Source organism: Dendrobates tinctorius, unplaced genomic scaffold (assembly GCF_039654945.1).
Source record: "Dendrobates tinctorius isolate UK_male_01 unplaced genomic scaffold, ASM3965494v1 ptg000133l, whole genome shotgun sequence".
In the NCBI taxonomy this organism is placed as follows: Eukaryota; Metazoa; Chordata; class Amphibia; order Anura; family Dendrobatidae; genus Dendrobates; species Dendrobates tinctorius.
The window spans coordinates 38,726,589-38,745,209 of NW_027361801.1; the positions used below are offsets into that span (position 1 = coordinate 38,726,589).

The 18,621-nt window shown below is 42.6% G+C and overlaps 1 long non-coding RNA gene across 2 annotated transcripts; it reads left to right on the top strand.

Annotated features, from left to right (window-relative positions):
- Window positions 1-1,525: 1,525 nt before the first annotated feature.
- On the top strand, window positions 1,526-7,450 carry LOC141048222 (uncharacterized). Of its 2 annotated transcripts, none has more exons than XR_012219995.1 (4): window positions 1,526-1,816; window positions 2,505-2,615; window positions 2,728-2,758; window positions 6,556-7,450. It is a non-coding gene; the product is annotated as an uncharacterized lncRNA (long non-coding RNA). The 2 variants fall into 2 exon arrangements; XR_012219996.1 differs by having other exon boundaries at window positions 2,530-2,615.
- The last annotated feature ends 11,171 nt before the right edge of the window (window positions 7,451-18,621 follow it).

Here is an 18,621-nt window from a genome sequence, read left to right on the forward strand (position 1 = left end):
TAATGCCTTGCGGCACGGTCCTGTGACGTAATCTCGTGTGACTCTAGCGGTCTCGCGAGATCGCTATTGTAGCGCGAGACCAACGTCATCACAGGCCTCGCAAGGCATCACTGGGAATGCTGAGGCCCGGGATGGCAGCGCGGGACGTCGGAAGGTAAATATACCCCGATTTTTTATTTTTTTTATCATTTTTAACATTCTATCTTTTACTATTGATGCCGCATAGGCGGCCTCAATAGTAAAAAGCTGCTCACACTTGTCAAACACTATGCTTGACGAGTGTGACCAACCTGTCAATCACTTTCCAAGCGATGCTTCAAATCGCTTGGAAAGTGCTTGAGAAAATCGCAGCAAAATCGCGAACAGAATCTCAGTAAAATCGCGGTGAAATAGCGCAGAAAAAAACGCGCGATTTCTGGGAAGGAGTCCGGTTTTCACTGTGCGTTTTAAAACGCTACGTGGGCACATAGCCTTACTCTGATTAAATTCAACAAGGACTGAATATCTCCACAGTTTGCAATCCCTCCATATGACAGCAAGTCAACCTAAATTCACAAAAAATGCTGAATTATGCTACTGCTGTTAACGTCAACCCCTTCCCATAAAAACCCGTTTCCTTCCTTCGTCAACCATGACTCAGCCCATAAGGCTAATGTTTACAAACTCTATGCACAAGTGCAGTGGACAAACCAGGACAGTATTCCTATTCCAGCCTAATTACTATTTGTGAGGTTTCCAGCATACTGCAGGCCTTCTGAACATTAGAATTTAGGTCCGCAGAATCACATGGGGGTGAAGGAAAGGAGGAGGAGGAGGAGGGTGAAGCCCAACACTACAATAGCACATTGTAAACTGCTATGGAATATGTATTCAACTCTCTGAGTTTCAATGAGGGAGGGACTGCCCAATTGTATAAGTAACAGCAGTCCCTCCAAAATGCATGTTACAGGGCCACCTGAGGCATCTCAGGTGAAAGATCAGCATTCCTACTGGTACACCTACTGGTATATTGTAGCTGGCCTTGTAAAGTGCTGGGGAATAGCTAACTAAAAATGATGTATGACATAGGGACCTACAAATTATATAAGTCAGGGCCCTCCCAATTGTAAAAGACAAAAAAAACCACAGCAGTACGTGTGAACAAACGCTAAAAGGGATATTTTTAATTTCTCTGGTTTATTTAGCCTTATATACAAGTGATAATGCAGGAAAAACTGTTTCTTAACCAATTGCAATTTAGGTTAGGTTTGGTAGTTGTTCTTGTGCATCTGTAAAAGTGGCATAATACTGCGACAAACTTATTCCCAGAAACCATATGTGAGTCAGAAATGCATGCAGGCATATTCTCCAGGCTCTTCCCATTCTGTTTCATCACTTTCCTATCCAATTCAGCCTTTTCCTCAGGCCCCCATACCTTTTTGTAGGGTCCAGCAGAATATTACTCGCATTTCCCAATGACTTGCATTGTACTCGCTATTCAGAACAAATATGCAATTTTTACCCTTCGCCGACAGGTGCGGCTGAACCCCGTTCCTGATGAGGATCGGGGATTGCAATTCTTCCCCATGAACAAGGAATTCCCAGCAACTGCAGGTCATAAGCTCGCGTTGATTAAGTTCCTGCCCTTTGTACACACCGCCCGTCGCTGCTACCGATTGGATGGTTTAGTGAGGTCCTGCGATCGGCCCCACCGGGTTCCGCCAAGACCCTGGCAGAGAGCAGAGAAGATGATTGAACCATCTAGAGGAAGTAAAAGTCTTAACAAGGGGCAGAGGGATGGGGCTCCTTTTCCACTTGTCTAGCTGCCAGGATCCAGGTAATGTTGCTATGACCATTTTTGCCCAATGATTGTCTGCACACTTTACCCCATATTGCAAAAGTTACTATACTGCTTACAAGGCTAATCCATTTTGGCCTGCATATTAACCCCCTGTAGTCACCATTTGTGCGATACTTGTCAGCTTTTGCTAATTTATTATAGGCATGTATTTTGCCTTGTACTTATATGTATTAATATAGGGTCGAGTGAATTTAATTGTTCAGCACAGACTAAAAATTATATGTAATAGACTCTATATTTCTATATATCAGTTTTTGACAATGTTATTGTGAGTATGAATTTTGGGTTTTTGAAAATTTTTTTATCAGGCTATATAAGTTCTGATTCACAACCTTCTATTAATTGTTTGCTCATGCCTTGTGTTATTGGATAAATATGGCTAATTGTTAGGTACAAGGTTTATGATCATGGTACTTACTAGGCAGCATTTAGATATTATTTGAGACACTATGTCCCTTTTTTATTTTTCTGCACCTATTCCTAATTTTATTGTGTGTCTAATCATGGATAAATAAAATTGCATCATGTTTTAAGAATTTGCAATGTCTCACTCCTCTTTTCCTTCAGTAATAAATACACTATGAATGATTTATGTTAATATAGTATCAGTGACCTGTGGTAACCTCCATGATATCACCGCTAACCACTAATGCTGCACTCACAGCAGCTCATTCTCTCTTGGTTTTTAGAATGGGTGGTCACATCTTGACACCATCCAGTTTGAACACCAATTATCACAGACATGGATAAAGGCATGGGATAATAAATTGGACAGGTGAGGGATCCTGTTGTTTTTTATTTATTTTTTTTTACAGGAGACCAAGGCTTCAATGGAATGGGCCTTAGGGTTGTATTTTTGTTGTTTTTTATTTTCTGTTTTTTTACAGGGGACCAGGGTTTCAATGGAAGAAGCGTAATGTGAGTATAACTGTGTTTGTTATTTTTAAACAAATTTGTAAAAGCATGTGAATTTTTATTTCAGATAAAGTGGGTGCTTTTTACTGACAAAATGACTATGGGATTAGTAATGGAATGCCTCTCAATTACTAACTGCTGGGCTTGATGTCACCTGAAAATGCAAAGGTGACATCAACTCCACAAAAATTAACCCCCACTTGCCACCACCACAGGGCAAGTTGGAAAAGCCAGGCAAAGCACTAGAATTTGCTTATGTAAAAGATGCCCTTTTTCTGGGTCAGCTATGGGCTGCTAATTTAAGCTGGACGGTAATATCCATGGCCCCTTACCAGCCTGAAAATACCAGCAGAAAAATGTATCTATTATTATTAAAACATTTTTTGTCTTTGGGGGGGATTTTTTCAGGGATAATTCTAAGTTATTACTCCTGTCTCCCTTGGCCATATGTTCTGACACCCTCTTTCCTCTTTCTGGGTGAGAAGTGTAGGGGTCAGTAAGGGTCAGCCCACGTGGAGCGCGGGGCACCAGAGTAACGTAGGGTGTAAAAGCTCCGCTGTCAGGCAGGGAGACACCTAAATAGGGTTATTTAGACCCCTTTTCCTCCCAAAGCAAATGTTTACAAATCTGCCAAAAATTAGAGTTTTTTCCAGTTACTATTCCTTACATTTTTGTCTTGGTGGTTTGTGGCATGGGGTTATTATCTATTATATTTTTGTCCCCGGCCATCTGTTGTACTCCAAGCTGATGTTATTTACATAGGAGTCAACAGGGTGATTAGGGAGAGCCGCCGAGGAGCGGGGGCGCCATTTGCGTATCAAGAGGGTGCCAACCTCCGCTGTCAGGTAGGAGAGAGATATAGGGCCCTATAGGGACAAATAGGTTTGTGACCCTCTACCTGACATTGGAACGACTCTCTAGTGTTTGTGGCTGGATCTTGAAAATCAGCAATAAGCCTATTTTTGTTTGCCTGTTTTTTGAAGTTTTGACAACTGTTTAATGATTGGTCAATAAAGTATCTTTTAAGGATTGATTTTTTTGTATATGAGCCGTTGAATAATTAATCCAGAATTATATTTATTAAGAATTTTTGTTACATGATTGCAGTTGATCAGTGTCCTGTCCATAGATCTTAACATCTCATTTAAATATTAGAGAAGTGTGTATTTCTCTGGGATAAGACATCAGATTGCAGATATAAAGGTATCATTTTATTCAGCTTCCTGTGACCTACATTGTCAGAGAGATGGCTTAGGAGAATTGATCCTACTGACATATTCCCTTTAAGAGGCATGCACCTGTTAATGAATTAGGAGTGTCTGACTCCAGCAGACCAGTGTGAAAAAGCTGGTCTTGATGAATTAGAGCCACAATGTTAAACAACTTGCTGTAACCCTTATCTGATTTGCCTCAAACCCATAACTCATTTGGATTTTTAATAGTCAAAAGAGTTGTCTGCTACTTATTCACTTCAATAAGAGCCGAGCTGCAGTATCAGTGAACTGCCACCTCATAGTATATGGAGCAATGCTTTTGACTCCAAACCATGTTTATATCTGGCTGTTCCAATAGTTGCGCACAGCTGATTGGTGGGAGTATCTTCTATCAGACACTCTTTGATCTGATCTTCATGATCTATTCTAATGATTGGCCATCAGAAACTAATTAGGGAACAACCCCTTTAACTACTAAAAATATTGATATTACATCCTGCAGATAAAAAAATATAAACCTAGTTGAAACGTTAACCTATTACATTTTGCTTTACAAATAGCTATAACTTTATGAAAAAATCTATCTCGGTCAACTTGGGTCCACTAAAGCCATGATACGCTTTTACCCTTTTAGTATCAGGTATACTTTTAACAAGTTCTTGTTTCTTTTGTTCTAGATGTTTTATTTAATGAAATGTTAAATTCTCAATGTTTTAAAAGTTTTTTTCGCATAACCTTTTTAATAACAATACCTTGACAGTTCTTCAGGCATCCTCACATTTATCTTTGTCATGCAATTTCTTGCAATGATTTATGAACATATTATGTTGTCTCTAAATGATCTGACAACAAACACGCTCATTTTACAAAGGATGTCTTTACACATATTTGAATTTCATTACTCGAGCCAACAATTAATTATATGTACTTCTGTCACAATGTTCTGTACAAAGCAACACCATAAGATTATGATATACATCTAATCTATGTTCTTTTGTATTGTCTGAAAACAATTGTTATCGCAATGAAAACTTTACTTTTTTCTTCCAAGAGTAAATAATTGCAATAGACAGATTATACTTGAACATAAACACCTTACACCAAGGTGACCTGTTAGCTTTGAGGCTATCACTAGAGATGACTGAATATTTCAATGTTCGGTTCGGATTACAATCGCCGAATTTGCAATATTCGCCGATTTATTCAACGAATATTCGCCTGACATCGCCGAATGTCATTTATCTCAATGAGAGACAAAAACAAACACATGCACATCACCTTAGAAAGGCCCCAAAAGCTGCCAAAGCACATCAAACGAGAGACAGACACCAGGAAAGTGACCTCAATTCACCCACAGTACAAACTGTAGCATGGCACTGCAGCAATCAGCCAGGTATGAGCTTTTAATTGAACATCACAGAAAAGGCCCCGTCACACTAAGCGAGATCACTAGCGATATCGCTTAAGCGTCACCAATTTGATGACGCAATAGCAACATCGTCAGCAATGTCACTATGTGTGACATGCAGCGGCGATGTGGCCCCCACTGCGATGTCACTGATCGTGCTTGAACGTCCTGAGCCGTTTTTTGATCGTTGGCGTCCCGCTGGTCCGCCTGAATCGCTGAGTTTGACACCCTTTATAAACGACGAGCGACCTCGTTGGCGACTCGTATCTCTGCAGCGCAGGCGGGACTAGGTTTTCTTTTCTTTTCTCAGCTCCGATTGGTGGCCACTACTACACCTTGGCATAAAAGACAACATAAAGCGGCGCTACCATCCATTGTTTTTGAGCACTTTGTGGATACATTATTCCTCCAGCTTTCCGGTGCTAGTGCGTTGTACGAGGATACTTTATGGTTTCTGGGATCCTGTCTGAGTCGCTACTGCGTTTCTTCTTGGATTTTATACCTTCTGGATTTTTGATTTCCGTTGCAAAGTAGGCATTGTTTGTAATGTTTTATTATGACCTCTTTTTGTTTTTCTTAACTTCTTTTTTTTTTGTTTTTGTTTTTTTTTGTCATGGTTTTAAGGCTGCTTGGCTTCAATATATATACAGGCATGTTGCCAAGAACAGCCTTGTTTGTTTTTTTTTGCCGCACCCACCCCCAGAATTTTTAGATCTTTGTTGCGTTAACATTTAGAGGTAATCTATTTGTTATATTTTATCCTCCATTTATTTTACAAATGTTTTAGGCATTTTTGAGGCATGTAACATTGGATTAGCCAGCACTCTTTGGCCTGCAGTGCCCAGCCCATGCCATTTTAGGCTCTTTGCTGCATTAACTTTTGTAAGCCAGCTGTTATTTGAAATCATAACTCTATTCTACATTTCTTTATGGTATTACCCTTGAAAGCTAACGGAGGGCTGCTTGGCTTCTGTGTGTGTACATATGGTTTGTCATGGGCAGCCATTTTAGTTTTTCTGCCACGCCCGCCTCCACCTTTTAACACTGTTTTTAGTGTTTCCTGTACTAATTACGTCAGCTATCAATTGTATGCAATCTTAACATAAAACATGTCCAGTTATAACAATTGCGTAATTTTTTTTTATAAACTTATCTCATCTTTACCGTTTATTTTGCAGTTTGCACATAATGAACATGAACATGAACACCGCGGAGCGTGTGGTTGTGGTAGCTGCATTACTGATGGAGGGAGATCGACAAGAAGAGGCACGGATGGAAGAGAGGCGTTCCAAACGAAAGCGTCGCATGTGGACCAGAGAATGGCTGGAGCAGAGTTCCAAATTCTCCCACATGCAACTCGTGAGAGAGTTGCAGAGAAGAATCCTCATGATTTCCGGAATTATCTGCTGATGTCGGAGGAATCATTCAAGCTCTTACTGGAAAGTGTGAGGCCACTCATTGAACGGAAGGATACAAGCGTGTGCAGCTGTTTCGGCAGACAAACGATTGGCAGTCACGCTGCGATTCCTGGCCACTGGACGATCGCTGCAAGACTTTCAATTTTCTGCAGATGTTTCTAGATCACTGCTGAGCGTATTCATTCGAGAGACATGCAACGCCATTGTCCGCAGTCTATGGAGCTACATGCCTTTTCCCAAATCAGAGGCAGAATGGCAAAAAATTGCATCTGATTTTAATTACAGGCTGTCAAGGGCAAGACGGGTTTTTGAAAATGCCTTTGGCATCATGGCCAACCACTTCAGAGTTTTCCACACACCAATAAACCTGAAGCTGGAATCTATAGACTCTTTGGTGTTGGCCTGATGTGTGCTGCATAATTTTCTTTGGCAACGCGATGCTGTAGCTTACAGTCCACCTGGCTTTGTGGACTCGGACAGCAATGGTGACGTGGTGCTCGGAGAATGGCATGAAAATGATCCCGCAATTGCAGGACTTCAACCAGTCAATCAAGGCAGAAACAAGGACGATGCGAAGGCCTGCCGAGACAAGTACTGCCAATACTTTAACAGGCCTAGTGCAGTGACTTGGCAGCATCAGTTTTTTGATTATTTGTTATACTTTCTGCTAATAAAAATTACTTTTAAGTTTACAAATGCTTTCTTGTTATTTCACTAATAAGGGCAATAAGGGAGAAGGGCAATAAGAGAGTGATGGGGGAAAGAGGAGTAATGGGGAGAAGGCTAATGATGGGTGTGATGGGGAAAAAGAAGTAATGAGGGGAGGGCTAATGATGGATGTGATGGGGAAAGAGAAGTAATGGGGAGAGGGCTAATGATGGTTGTGATGGAAAAAGAGAAGTAATGGGGAGAGGGCTAATGATGGTTGTGATGGGGAGAGAGGAGTAATGGGGAGAAGGCTAATGATGGTTGTGATGGGGAGAGAGGAGTAATGGGGAGAAGGGTAATGATGGGTGTGATGGGGAAAGAGAAGTAATGGGGAGAGGGCTAATGATGGTTGTGATGGGGAAAGAGAAGTAATGGGGAGAGGGCAAATGATGGTTGTGATGGGGAAAGAGGAGTAATGGGGAGAGGGCTAATGATGGTTGTGATGGGGAAACAGAAGTAATGGGGAGAGGGCTAATGATGGTTGTGATGGGGAAAGAGGAATAATGGGGAGAAGGGTAATGATGGTTGTGATGGGGAGAGAGGAGTAATGAGGAGAAGGCTAATGATGGGTGTGATGGGGAGAGAAGAGTAATGGGGAGAAGGCTAATGATGGGTGTGATGGGGAAAGAGAAGTAATGGGGATAAGGCTAAGGCTAGTTTCACACTAGCGTTTATGAGCGCAGCGACGGCCTGCGCACGGCTGCCGATAAGCCCCGCCCCCTGCCGCGCCTCCGCCGGTAGCTCTGCCCACCGGCGCAAGACGCTGCATGCGCCCTGCGTCCCCTATCTTTATCACAGGGGGCACAGGCCATGCGCAGTATGCATTTGGTGGCGCATGCGTCTTTTTGATGGTGCGCCGACGCAACCAAACTGCAGCAGGTTGCGTTTGGCGCAGGTCGGCGCACCGTCAAAAGGACGCATGCGCCGCCAAACGCATACTGCGCACGGCCTGCGCCCCCTGTGATAAAGATAGGGGACGCAGGGCGCATGCAGTGTCATGCGCCGGTGGGCGGAGCTACCGGCGGAGGCGCGGCAGGGGGCGGGGCTTAGCGGCGGCCGTGCGCAGGCCGTCGCTGCGCTCATAAACGCTAGTGTGAAACTAGCCTAATGCGTATGATGGAGAGAGAGTCTGTAAATATATATTTAAAGAGTATCTATAGCAATATATAGCTGTTCTAATGCCTAGATATATTTGCAAACTCTGTTGCTTCTCCAAAGAGACTGCGGTGAATTATATGACGCATCTGCGTTTCCAAAGTTGCACATGCATCGTGACGTCATGACACTCTGGTGGGCAGCGTTAATGTGGCCTGGTGGACAGATGAGCAACAAAATGGTGTCCAGGCGTTCTGTTCCATGGGGTGAACCTGAGGTGCCCTTCCTTATCCAGGAGTTGGATGCACGGGACTATGACTGTGCTAGTCATGACCGTCCCATGCTCCACAAGACAAGGGTACTCCGCAAAATACGGAGAGGCCTTATGCGGACCTTTGGCATAGAGCGGACCACCACGCAGATCCGCAAAAAACTTGCTGATCTGCGATACCAATCCAGTGAGCGCATCGCCAGCATCCGCACTGAAAATGAAAGGGGACAGGGTGAGTATTTTTGACCGGATCTGAAGAGGTTCTGTTTTGTTTGTTTTGCCATATAAGAGATGTAAATCTGTATTTTTTTTTGGGGGGGGGTTTGACATTCCTTTGCTATGATAACATTTTTTTTTTAATCATGTTGTCTATGTATGATGTCCATGGACGTGCACAGTCTGTCAGGCAGGAGGTTACTTACCGCACCATAACAGACTGTGCATGTTGTGCCTTTGAACAGTCTCAGCATGTAAACACGCAGCATGATGTCATTAGCTTTCAGCATTGGTATAATGCATAAAAATGCTGGCGCATTGTAATGTATTATACTGAAGTGAAAGTAAAATAAAGTGTCAAGGTAAATTTTTTTTTTTTTACAAAACATGTACTTCAAATTCTTTACCAAAAAAATGTAAATGTTAGGCAACTAGTAAAAAAAAATAAATTAAAAAAAGGCTGTTATCGCAGCGTCCATGAAAAACACACCTGTAAAAGAGTACCCCAAAAAATGATAAAATGGGATGAGCAAGTATACTCATTAGGATTCGTTACTCGCCGAGTTTTGTGGTATTAGCGGTACTAGAATACTGGAGAGGATTTGACTACTCGCCTCACAATATTCGGCACAGCATTGTTGTAAAAATGAGAAATCACAGGTCAACTTTGAACCCTTATAACTTATTGACAAAAAAAATTATGAACGGGCAAACCACCCTTGGTTAAAAGTTCTCACCACACATCTAGAATCTAATCCTGAGGGGCTCGAGTTTCCAAAATGGGGAAATTGTTTACTAGGAGTTTGTAATTTAACGTCTCCATGTTATAACATTCTGTGAAGCCATTGAGGGCTCAGAGCTCTCAACTCACATGTTGATAAGTTCCAGAAAAAATAAGCATATTCAAAAACATTTAACATACAGATATCAATAGAATGTTTTCAGCTCCATTGTCTCCGGCAAAACCACCATCAGCCCCACCATCTCCAGGTGATCCCGCTGCTCCTCCTTACCCTGCAGTAACCCCTTCACCAGCTGCCAGCCCACCTCCACATGCGGGTTTATCTACAGCATCACTCTGTGATATTGGTGCACGCTCGCCATACGGTAATTTAAGCACATATTATAAGATGAAAAAAGTGGTACTGTTCCTTGGGTTTCGAAAGGATGGAGGGCTGTCGTGTAATATTTATGTTTTTTGTCCCCTAGCCAGTGGTGCCACAGGATCTGGGTGGGCTATTAGCCCCTCATCAGAGGGAACTGAGCCGCCACAAAACTGTAAGTATTGAAACAACAACCATATACCTTTATTTTGATGTTTCAACAGAATTGACTGGTTTACTTTTACCATTTCATCAACAGAAATCCCCACTGCACAGGCCCTGCTAGCTTCTCACTGGTGGATGAGGGCAGCGATGGCAGTGACTCTGGCAGCTATGGATGTCCACGGAGTGATGCTGGAGAGGTTCGTGGCGGGCCTACAACAGGGTGGCAGGCTAAATTAGTTTTTTTTTCTTTTTTCAGTTAATTGTTTTTTTGTTTAAAAAAATTACAAATGTTATACAAATATATTATATATTTATTTGAAAAAAATATATATATATATTTAAAGTTTATAAACGCAGCAGTATCGTGTTTTTTAAAAATAATGGGTTAGTTGGGCACACGTTTGGTGCATGTGTAATGTGTTTTATTTGCACACACATAGACTTGGCATACTACGGGCGTCATTCCATTTTTATCACTAGTATGACCCCGGCCTAAAAAAAAGAAATGGTGTCCTATTTTTATTGTTTGGTTGACATTCATTTTTTATGATAACATTCATTTTTTTTACTCCCATCACTGCTGTTACTCCCATCAATGCTGGTACTCCCATGACTGCTGGTACTCCCAACACTCTTCGTACTCCCATCACACCCATTATATCTGGGCATCTTGAACTTGAGTACCGCCAAGATGGCGGCCCTGACCTGCCCTCAACCCTTCCCATTACCCGTGTGTGCTGAGTAGATTAAAGTAGACCACAAGGTAAAAATAAAAATAACATTTTTATTTTTGTAAGAAATATTTATAAAATAACAAAAAAAAACCAGTACAGGTCAAAACTAAATTATAAAGTTAAGAAAAAAGAAGAACAATCACAACTGCTGGTAATATGGCTCTGAATCATTACGTTGCCTTGGTAGTGTAAAATAAAAATGCTGTGTGCTGTGGTGGCCCAAGATGATGGTTTACCGGAGTGTCTATCCCCCTTCGCATTGTGCTCTTGTAGGGAGGAGGACTCCCGTAGAGTGTCTGGATCGGAACCGAGGGGACCGCCATCTAGGTTCTGGAAGGAACGGTACCGGGGGGGCAACGAAGGAGAGCGGACGACTGAAGGTGACACGGCGAGGGTAAAAGGAGCTGGTAGCGCGCAGAGAGTTCAGTTGGCAGAAAGGCAGACAGGAGACAAGAGACTGTGGAAGGTAGAGAGAGCCTGCTTAACAGACGTTGATCAGCGGGGAGGCCTTCAGGGGTCTGTGAAGGGTAAGCAACGAACTCACCAAAAAGAGACTTGTGCTTTACCCCAACCAGGGGCCGCTCTCCACCCACGGTCGGCCGTAGCCAGTACCGCTGTCCCCCGCTCCGTTGTGGCTGGTCCGCCACCCCTAGCCTCCGCTGTCACTTCACGCCAGTCCGCTGTGGCGTTCTGTGTACTGCCTCCCCGCCTCTGCCCGCGGCTGCGGCCTCTTCATCATCGGCCACAGTGGGCGCCATTTCGCCGCAGTCGGCAGTTGAGGCCTACTCCCCGCATACAGGGGAACCCTTGGCATAGTTCCAATCCGCTTTTGAGGCCTGCCAACCGTGACTCCTGTGAAACTGCAACACAACCCCGCTTTGAGGCAGGAGCCTATTAATACTTTCTGAGAGGCTGAACCCTGCTGCGTTTACAGGGGGTCATCTTCACAGAGGACTACTCCAGGGCCTGTTGCGCCCCAACAGCAAAGATCTTTCAGGGCCTGTTGTGCCCCCAGCTTCAGGATTACTCCAGGGCCTGATGAGCCCCCAGCTCCAGGATTACTCCAGGGCCTGTTGTGCCCCAACAGCAAAGATCCCTCAGGGCCTGTTATGCCCCAACGTCTCCTATGTGCTGAAACGCCGAAAAGATCACGACCGGTCTTCAGCAGCTGGGCCCAGCGTTTGTGACGTCAAAGCAGCCACAACAGCGACGTCAAAACAGCCGCATCAGCGACCTTGAAGCAGACACGTCAGTGACACCGAAGGACGTCCGGAAGGATAAGTTGACTTTAGGACCCGTAGTTGGCCGTTACGTGGCCCATAATAGCCGGCCTTGCCGGGTTAGTCGCATTCTCGATATGAAAAGTGTAGTTGTTGAGTCCCTGCGTGGACAATTGGTGTTATCCCTTTTTGGTTGCTCAGCATAGCCCCAGTGGCTCCAGTACATAAACGTTGCTTTACAAAACAACACTCAGTCTCGTGTCTCATCACTGTATCCTGAGAACCTGTTGGTACCTACAGTCTCAAGCGGCTCCTGCGTCTGTGTCCATGAGTATGATGGGTATGGATTCCTCTCTACCACTGTTGAAGTGTCACAAAGTTTTCCAGTAGCCGGTTTACCTAATACCTCAAGCATAACGCGTTCCGCTTTCACCCTTTGATTTTCATCCAAGGTCCTTAGTTTATCATCCACATAATGTGCAAAACCGCTAACGCCAGCTTTGTTCTGCATTGTTAGCACTTTCTTTGCCAGTTCGATAAACATAGGGGTCGCAGAGGGGGGGCCTTTCCTTTGCGACCACAATTGGTTATTCGCCGAGGTGTCGCTGAAGGTGCTGGTTCTTCATTTTCCTCCTCATTGTTTTGTGTGGCACTGCCGATGTATACTGGCGATGTGGTGACAACAGTTGGTGATGACATCCCTTCACCTGGGTCCTGCGTCAACAGAAAAAGCATGTTAAAGCAAAAAACATAGGTAATTTAACATCATAGAGCTACAACAAAAGTGAGGGCGGGACTAGTGTAACAGAATATGCAATGTCATTCAACGGAAATAAAAATGAGTAGGCCTAAACAGATAAAGGAGTATACTCTTATCTGTACAGGAAGGGATAACTTTTGTAATCTGCAAAATTAATCATGTAAAACCAGAGTCACTATTTTCTATTCAACTAGGCCATCTACATACAACATTTCAATGCTATTTAGAGGGAAGCAAATAAGGTACTTACTTCTCCGACAGGGGACTCTGGGCGGATCTCTGGCTCCCTAGTCAACATCCCTGTCATAGGTTGTGATATTTCCTGGTCTTGTAAATGCCATCAAATCATAATACCAAAGTTTTGGTACGTAGACCTCCTCGCTTCCGGCACCAGACTTTGTAGATTGATTCACCTTATTGAGCTCTTTTTTAAACACAGTCCGGAGGCCCTGTATTTTCTTCTTGACCACTGTCTCATCGACGGTCTCGTTCGGATTATGGTCTTTGAACAGTGCAACAAGTTTGTCATATGCCTCCTTTTTTTATGTTTGTTGCTGTACTCTACAGACTTAATTTTCCATAAGCAGGGCAGGGAGCGATAAAGTTCTATGAGTTCACGAATAAAGTCTTGCTTATCAGAGGACATCTGGAAAAAAATTAACACAATCAGTGTCAATGGCACAATACATGTTACATTTTTGAAAATTAAAAATACACGTTAGAAATGCACTAGTGTTTGTTGTGCGAGGGTAAAAGCATAAACAAAATGTATAATAGAGTTATGAGTGCATATAATTGAAAGCTGACCTATAAAATTAAACACAAAAAATATCCTACAATGTCGGGGGCGATCACGGAAGGAAAACTAAAATGGCCGCCCATCCAGTTTGTGTTTGTACAGCGGAGCAATAAAACTAAAATGGCTGCCCATGATCCTACAATAGTGGTGGCGGGCACGGCTGGCAAACTAAAATTGCTGCCTATGTCTCTGTAAAAGCCTAAAATAAAATTTGAATCAAGCAATGATTGCTGACCTAAAAAATGTTACGCTACAAAGATCGTACAATATCGGGCGCGGCAGAAAAACTAAAATGGTCGCCCATCCAGTAGTGTTTGTACAGCGGAGCAGGAAAACTAAAATGGCTGCCCATGATCCTACAATAGCGGTGGCGGGCATGGCAGGAAAAATAAAAACGCTGCCTATGTCTATGTAAAAGCATAAAAAAAATTTTGAATAAAGTTATATAAAAAAAAGGAACCAAACTAAAATCCCATTACGAAACCCCAGAAGTTGATGGAAATTCCAAGAAAATCCAAGATGCTGTAGCGTCTCTAACGGTCACTGAGGCAAGGAAGGTGGTATAATCCAGGGAGAATGCACCAATGATTTGCATGGGAGCGCAGAAGGAATACGTAAATACGTATAGTATTAACTACAGCGCTCGGGAGCAATTGTATGGAAGCCCAAATACTATCTTTTATGAAGAGGTCGCAGTAGTGGCCACCAATCGGAGTTGCGGGGCGTTCTAAACTACGTCGCCCAATCCGAGAATGAGAGTGCAGCATTGGCCACCAATCAGTGATGAGGGGCGTTGCAAAGGTAATGCTGAAGCAAGGTTCCAACGACCGCCGAGGTCGTTATACAGATCGCTGATCTTTGCTGCGTCGTTGAAGAGATCGTTATGTTTGTCAGCTCACCAGCGATCATATAACAATGCACCAGCGATCCTGATGAGGTTGTATCGTTGTCGGTATCGCTGATGCATCGCTATGTGTGACGGTACCCTAAGACGAGGTGGGTGAGGGATTGGTGTAGGCCTCCTGTGCTGGGAGCCCTGATACCACATGCAACAGCTCAATCTGCTTTCATGCTCAGCCACACTCAGGTGGCACAAATATCATATAAATTTCATAGACTACTATTGTCAGAAAAATCTAAGGATAGTGACATGGGTAGTTGACTCTAAGGAAGTGGATTCCTGACTATGTCGGAGGCCTACTGCTATAAGCAACATGCATAAAGGAGACCCAACCAAGATTCTACACATTTACAAAAATTTGTGGCAGACACCAACAAAGTGGCATCACTATCACATCAATATAGATAATACAATATGGACCAACATATCTTCCACTACCCCCAACCCTGAAGATGGACACTCAACCAAGAGTGTTGACATATCCAAAAATTATTGGCAGACACCACCAAAGTGGCATCAATTTCACCACAGTAGAAATACACTGCTCAAAAAAAATAAGAGGAACACATCCTAGATATCACTGAATGACAAATTCCAGTTGCAAATCTTTATTCATTACACATGTCATGCATTGAAAGCAATAAAGCATAAAAATGATTATTATAAATTAAAATTAATATACCCATGAAGTGTAATTGACTTGGATTTACATTGTGTTGTTTAATTGTTCCCTTTATTTTTTTGAGCAGTATAGTATAATAGGGACTGACAGGTCTTCCACTATGCCCAATCCAGCAGATGGACACCCAACCAGGAGTGCTCACATTTCCAAAAATTTTTGTCAGACACCACCAAAGTGGCATCAATTTCAACACAGTATATACAGTTGTGGCCAAAAGTATTGACACCCCTGCAATTTTGTCAGATAATACTCAAGTTCTTCCTGAAAATTATTGCAGACACAAATTCTTTGGTATTATTATCTTCATTTAATTTGTCTTAAATGAAAAAACACAAAAAGAATTGTCCTAAAGCCAAATTGGATATAATTCCACACCAAACATAAAAAAGAGGGTGGACAAAAGTATTGGCACTGTTCAAAAAATCATGTGATGCTTCTCTAATTTGTGTAATTTACAGCACCTGTAACTTACCTGTGGCACCTAACAGGTGTTGGCAATAACTAAATCACACTTGCAGCCAGTTGACATGGATTAAAGTTGACTCAACCTTTCTCCTGTGTCCTTGTGTGTACCACATTGAGCATGGAGAAAAGAAAGAAGACCAAAGAACTGTCCGAGGACTTGAGAAACCAAATTGTGAGGAAGCATGAGCAATCTCAAGGTTACAAGTCCATCTCAAAAGACCTGAATGTTCCTGTGTCTACTGTGCGCAGTGTCATCAAGAAGTTTAAAGCCCATGGCACTGTGGCTAACCTCCCTAGATGTGGATGGAAAAGAAAAATTGACAAGAGATTTCAAAGCAAGATTGTGCGGATGTTGGATAAAGAACCTCGACTAACATCCAAACAAGTTCAAGCTGCCCTGCGATCCGAGGGTACAACAGTGTCAACCCGTACTATCCATCGGCATCTGAATGAAAAGGGACTGTATGGTAGGAGACCCAGGAATACTCCACTTCTTACCCCGAGACAAAAAAAAGCCAGGCTGGAGTTTGCCAAAACTTACCTGAAAAAGCATAAAACGTTTTGGAAGAATGTTCTCTGGTCAGATGAGACAAAAGTAGAGCTTTTTAGGCAAAAGCATCAACATAGAGTTTACAGGAGAAAAAAGAGGCATTCAAAGAAAAAAACACGGTCCCTACAGTCAAACATGGCGGAGGTTCCCTGATGTTTTGGGGTTGCTTTGCTGCCTCTGGCACTGGACTGCTTGACCATGTGCATGGCATTATGAGGTCTGAAGACTACCAACAAATTTTGCAGCATAATGTAGGGCCCAGTGTAAGAAAGATGGGTCTCCCTCAGAGGTAATGGGTCTTCCAGCAGGACAATGACCCAAAACACACTTCAAAAAGCACTAGAAAATGGTTTGAGAGAAAGCACTGGAGACTTCTAAGGTGGCCAGCAATGAGCCCAGACCTGAATCCCATAGAACACCTGTAGAAGATCTAAAAATGGCAGTTTGGAGAAGGCACCCTTCTAATATCAGGGACCTGGAGCAGTTTGCCAAAGAAGAATGGTCTAAAATTCCAGCAGAGCATTGTAAGAAACTCATTGATGGTTACGAGAAGCGGTTGGTCGCAGTTATTTTGGCTAAAGGTTGTGCAACCAAGTATTAGGCTGAGGGTGGCAATACTTTTGTCTGGCCCATTTTTGGAGTTTTGTGTGAAATGATCAAAGTTTTGCTTTTTGCTTCATTCTCTTTTGTGTTTTTTCATTTAAGACAAATTAAATGAAGATAATACTACCAAAGAATTTGTGATTGCAATCATTTTCAGGAAAAAACTGAGTATTATCTGACAAAATTGCAGGGGTGTCAATACTTTTGGCCACAACTGTATAGTATAATATGGACCAACAAGTCTTCTACTACACTCAATCCAGCAGATGGACACCCAACCAGGAGTGTTCACATTTAACCCCTTCACCCCCAAGGGTGGTTTGCACGTTCATGACCGGGCCAATTTTTACAATTCTGACCACTGTACCTTTATGAGGTCATAACTCTGGAACGCTTCCATGGATCCCGGTGATTCTGACATTGTTTTCTCGTGACATATTGTACTTCATGTTAGTGGTAAAATTTCATTCAAATAACTTGCGTTTATTTGTGAGAAAAACGGAAATTTGGCGAAAATTTTGAAAATTTCGCAATTTTACAACTTTGAATTTTTATGCCCTTAAATCACAGAGATACGGCACACAAAAAACTTGATAACTAACATTTCCCACATGTTTACTTTACATCAGCACAATTTTGGAACCAAAATTTTTTTTTGTTAGGAAGTTATAAGGGTTAAAAGTTGACCAGCGATTTCTCATTTTTACAACACCATTTTATTTTTAGGACCACATCACATTTGAAGCCACTTTGAGGGGTCTATATGATAGAAAATACCCAAAAGTGACACCATTCTAAAAACTGCACCCCTTAAAGTGCTCAAAACCACATTCAAGAAGTTTATTAACCCTTTAGATGCGTCACAGGAATTTTTTTGAATATTTAAAAAAAAATGAACATCTAACTTTTTTTCATAAAAAAAATACTTCAGGTTCAATTTTTTTTATTTTACCAAGGGTAACAGGAGAAATTGGACTGCAAAAGTTATTGTGCAATTTGTCCTGAGTACGCAGATACCTGATTTGTGGGGGGAGAACGACTGTTTCGGTGCATGTCAGAGCTCAGAATGGAAGGAGCGCCGTTTGACTTTTTCAATGCAAAATTGGCTGGAATTCAGATTGGACGCCATGTCATGTTTGGAGAGTCCCTGATGTACCTAAACAGTGGAAACCCCCTACAAGTGACCCCATTTTGGAAACTAGACCCCCCAAGGAACTTATCTAGATATGTGGTGAGAACTTTGAACCCACAAGGGCTTCACAGAAGTTTATAACGTACAGCGGTACAATTAAAAAATCATATTTTTTCCACAAAAATGATCTTTTCACCCCAATTTTTATTTTCCCAAGGGTAACAGGACCCTAAAAGTTATTGTGCAATTTGTCCTGAGTATGCTGATACCCCACATGTGGGGGTAAACCACTATTTGGGCGCATGGCAGAGCTCGGAAGGGAAGCAGCGCCATTTGACGTTTTGGGCTGGAATTGAGATCGGACACCATGTCGCGTTTGGAAAACCCCTGATGTACCTAAACAGTGGAAACCCCCTACAAGT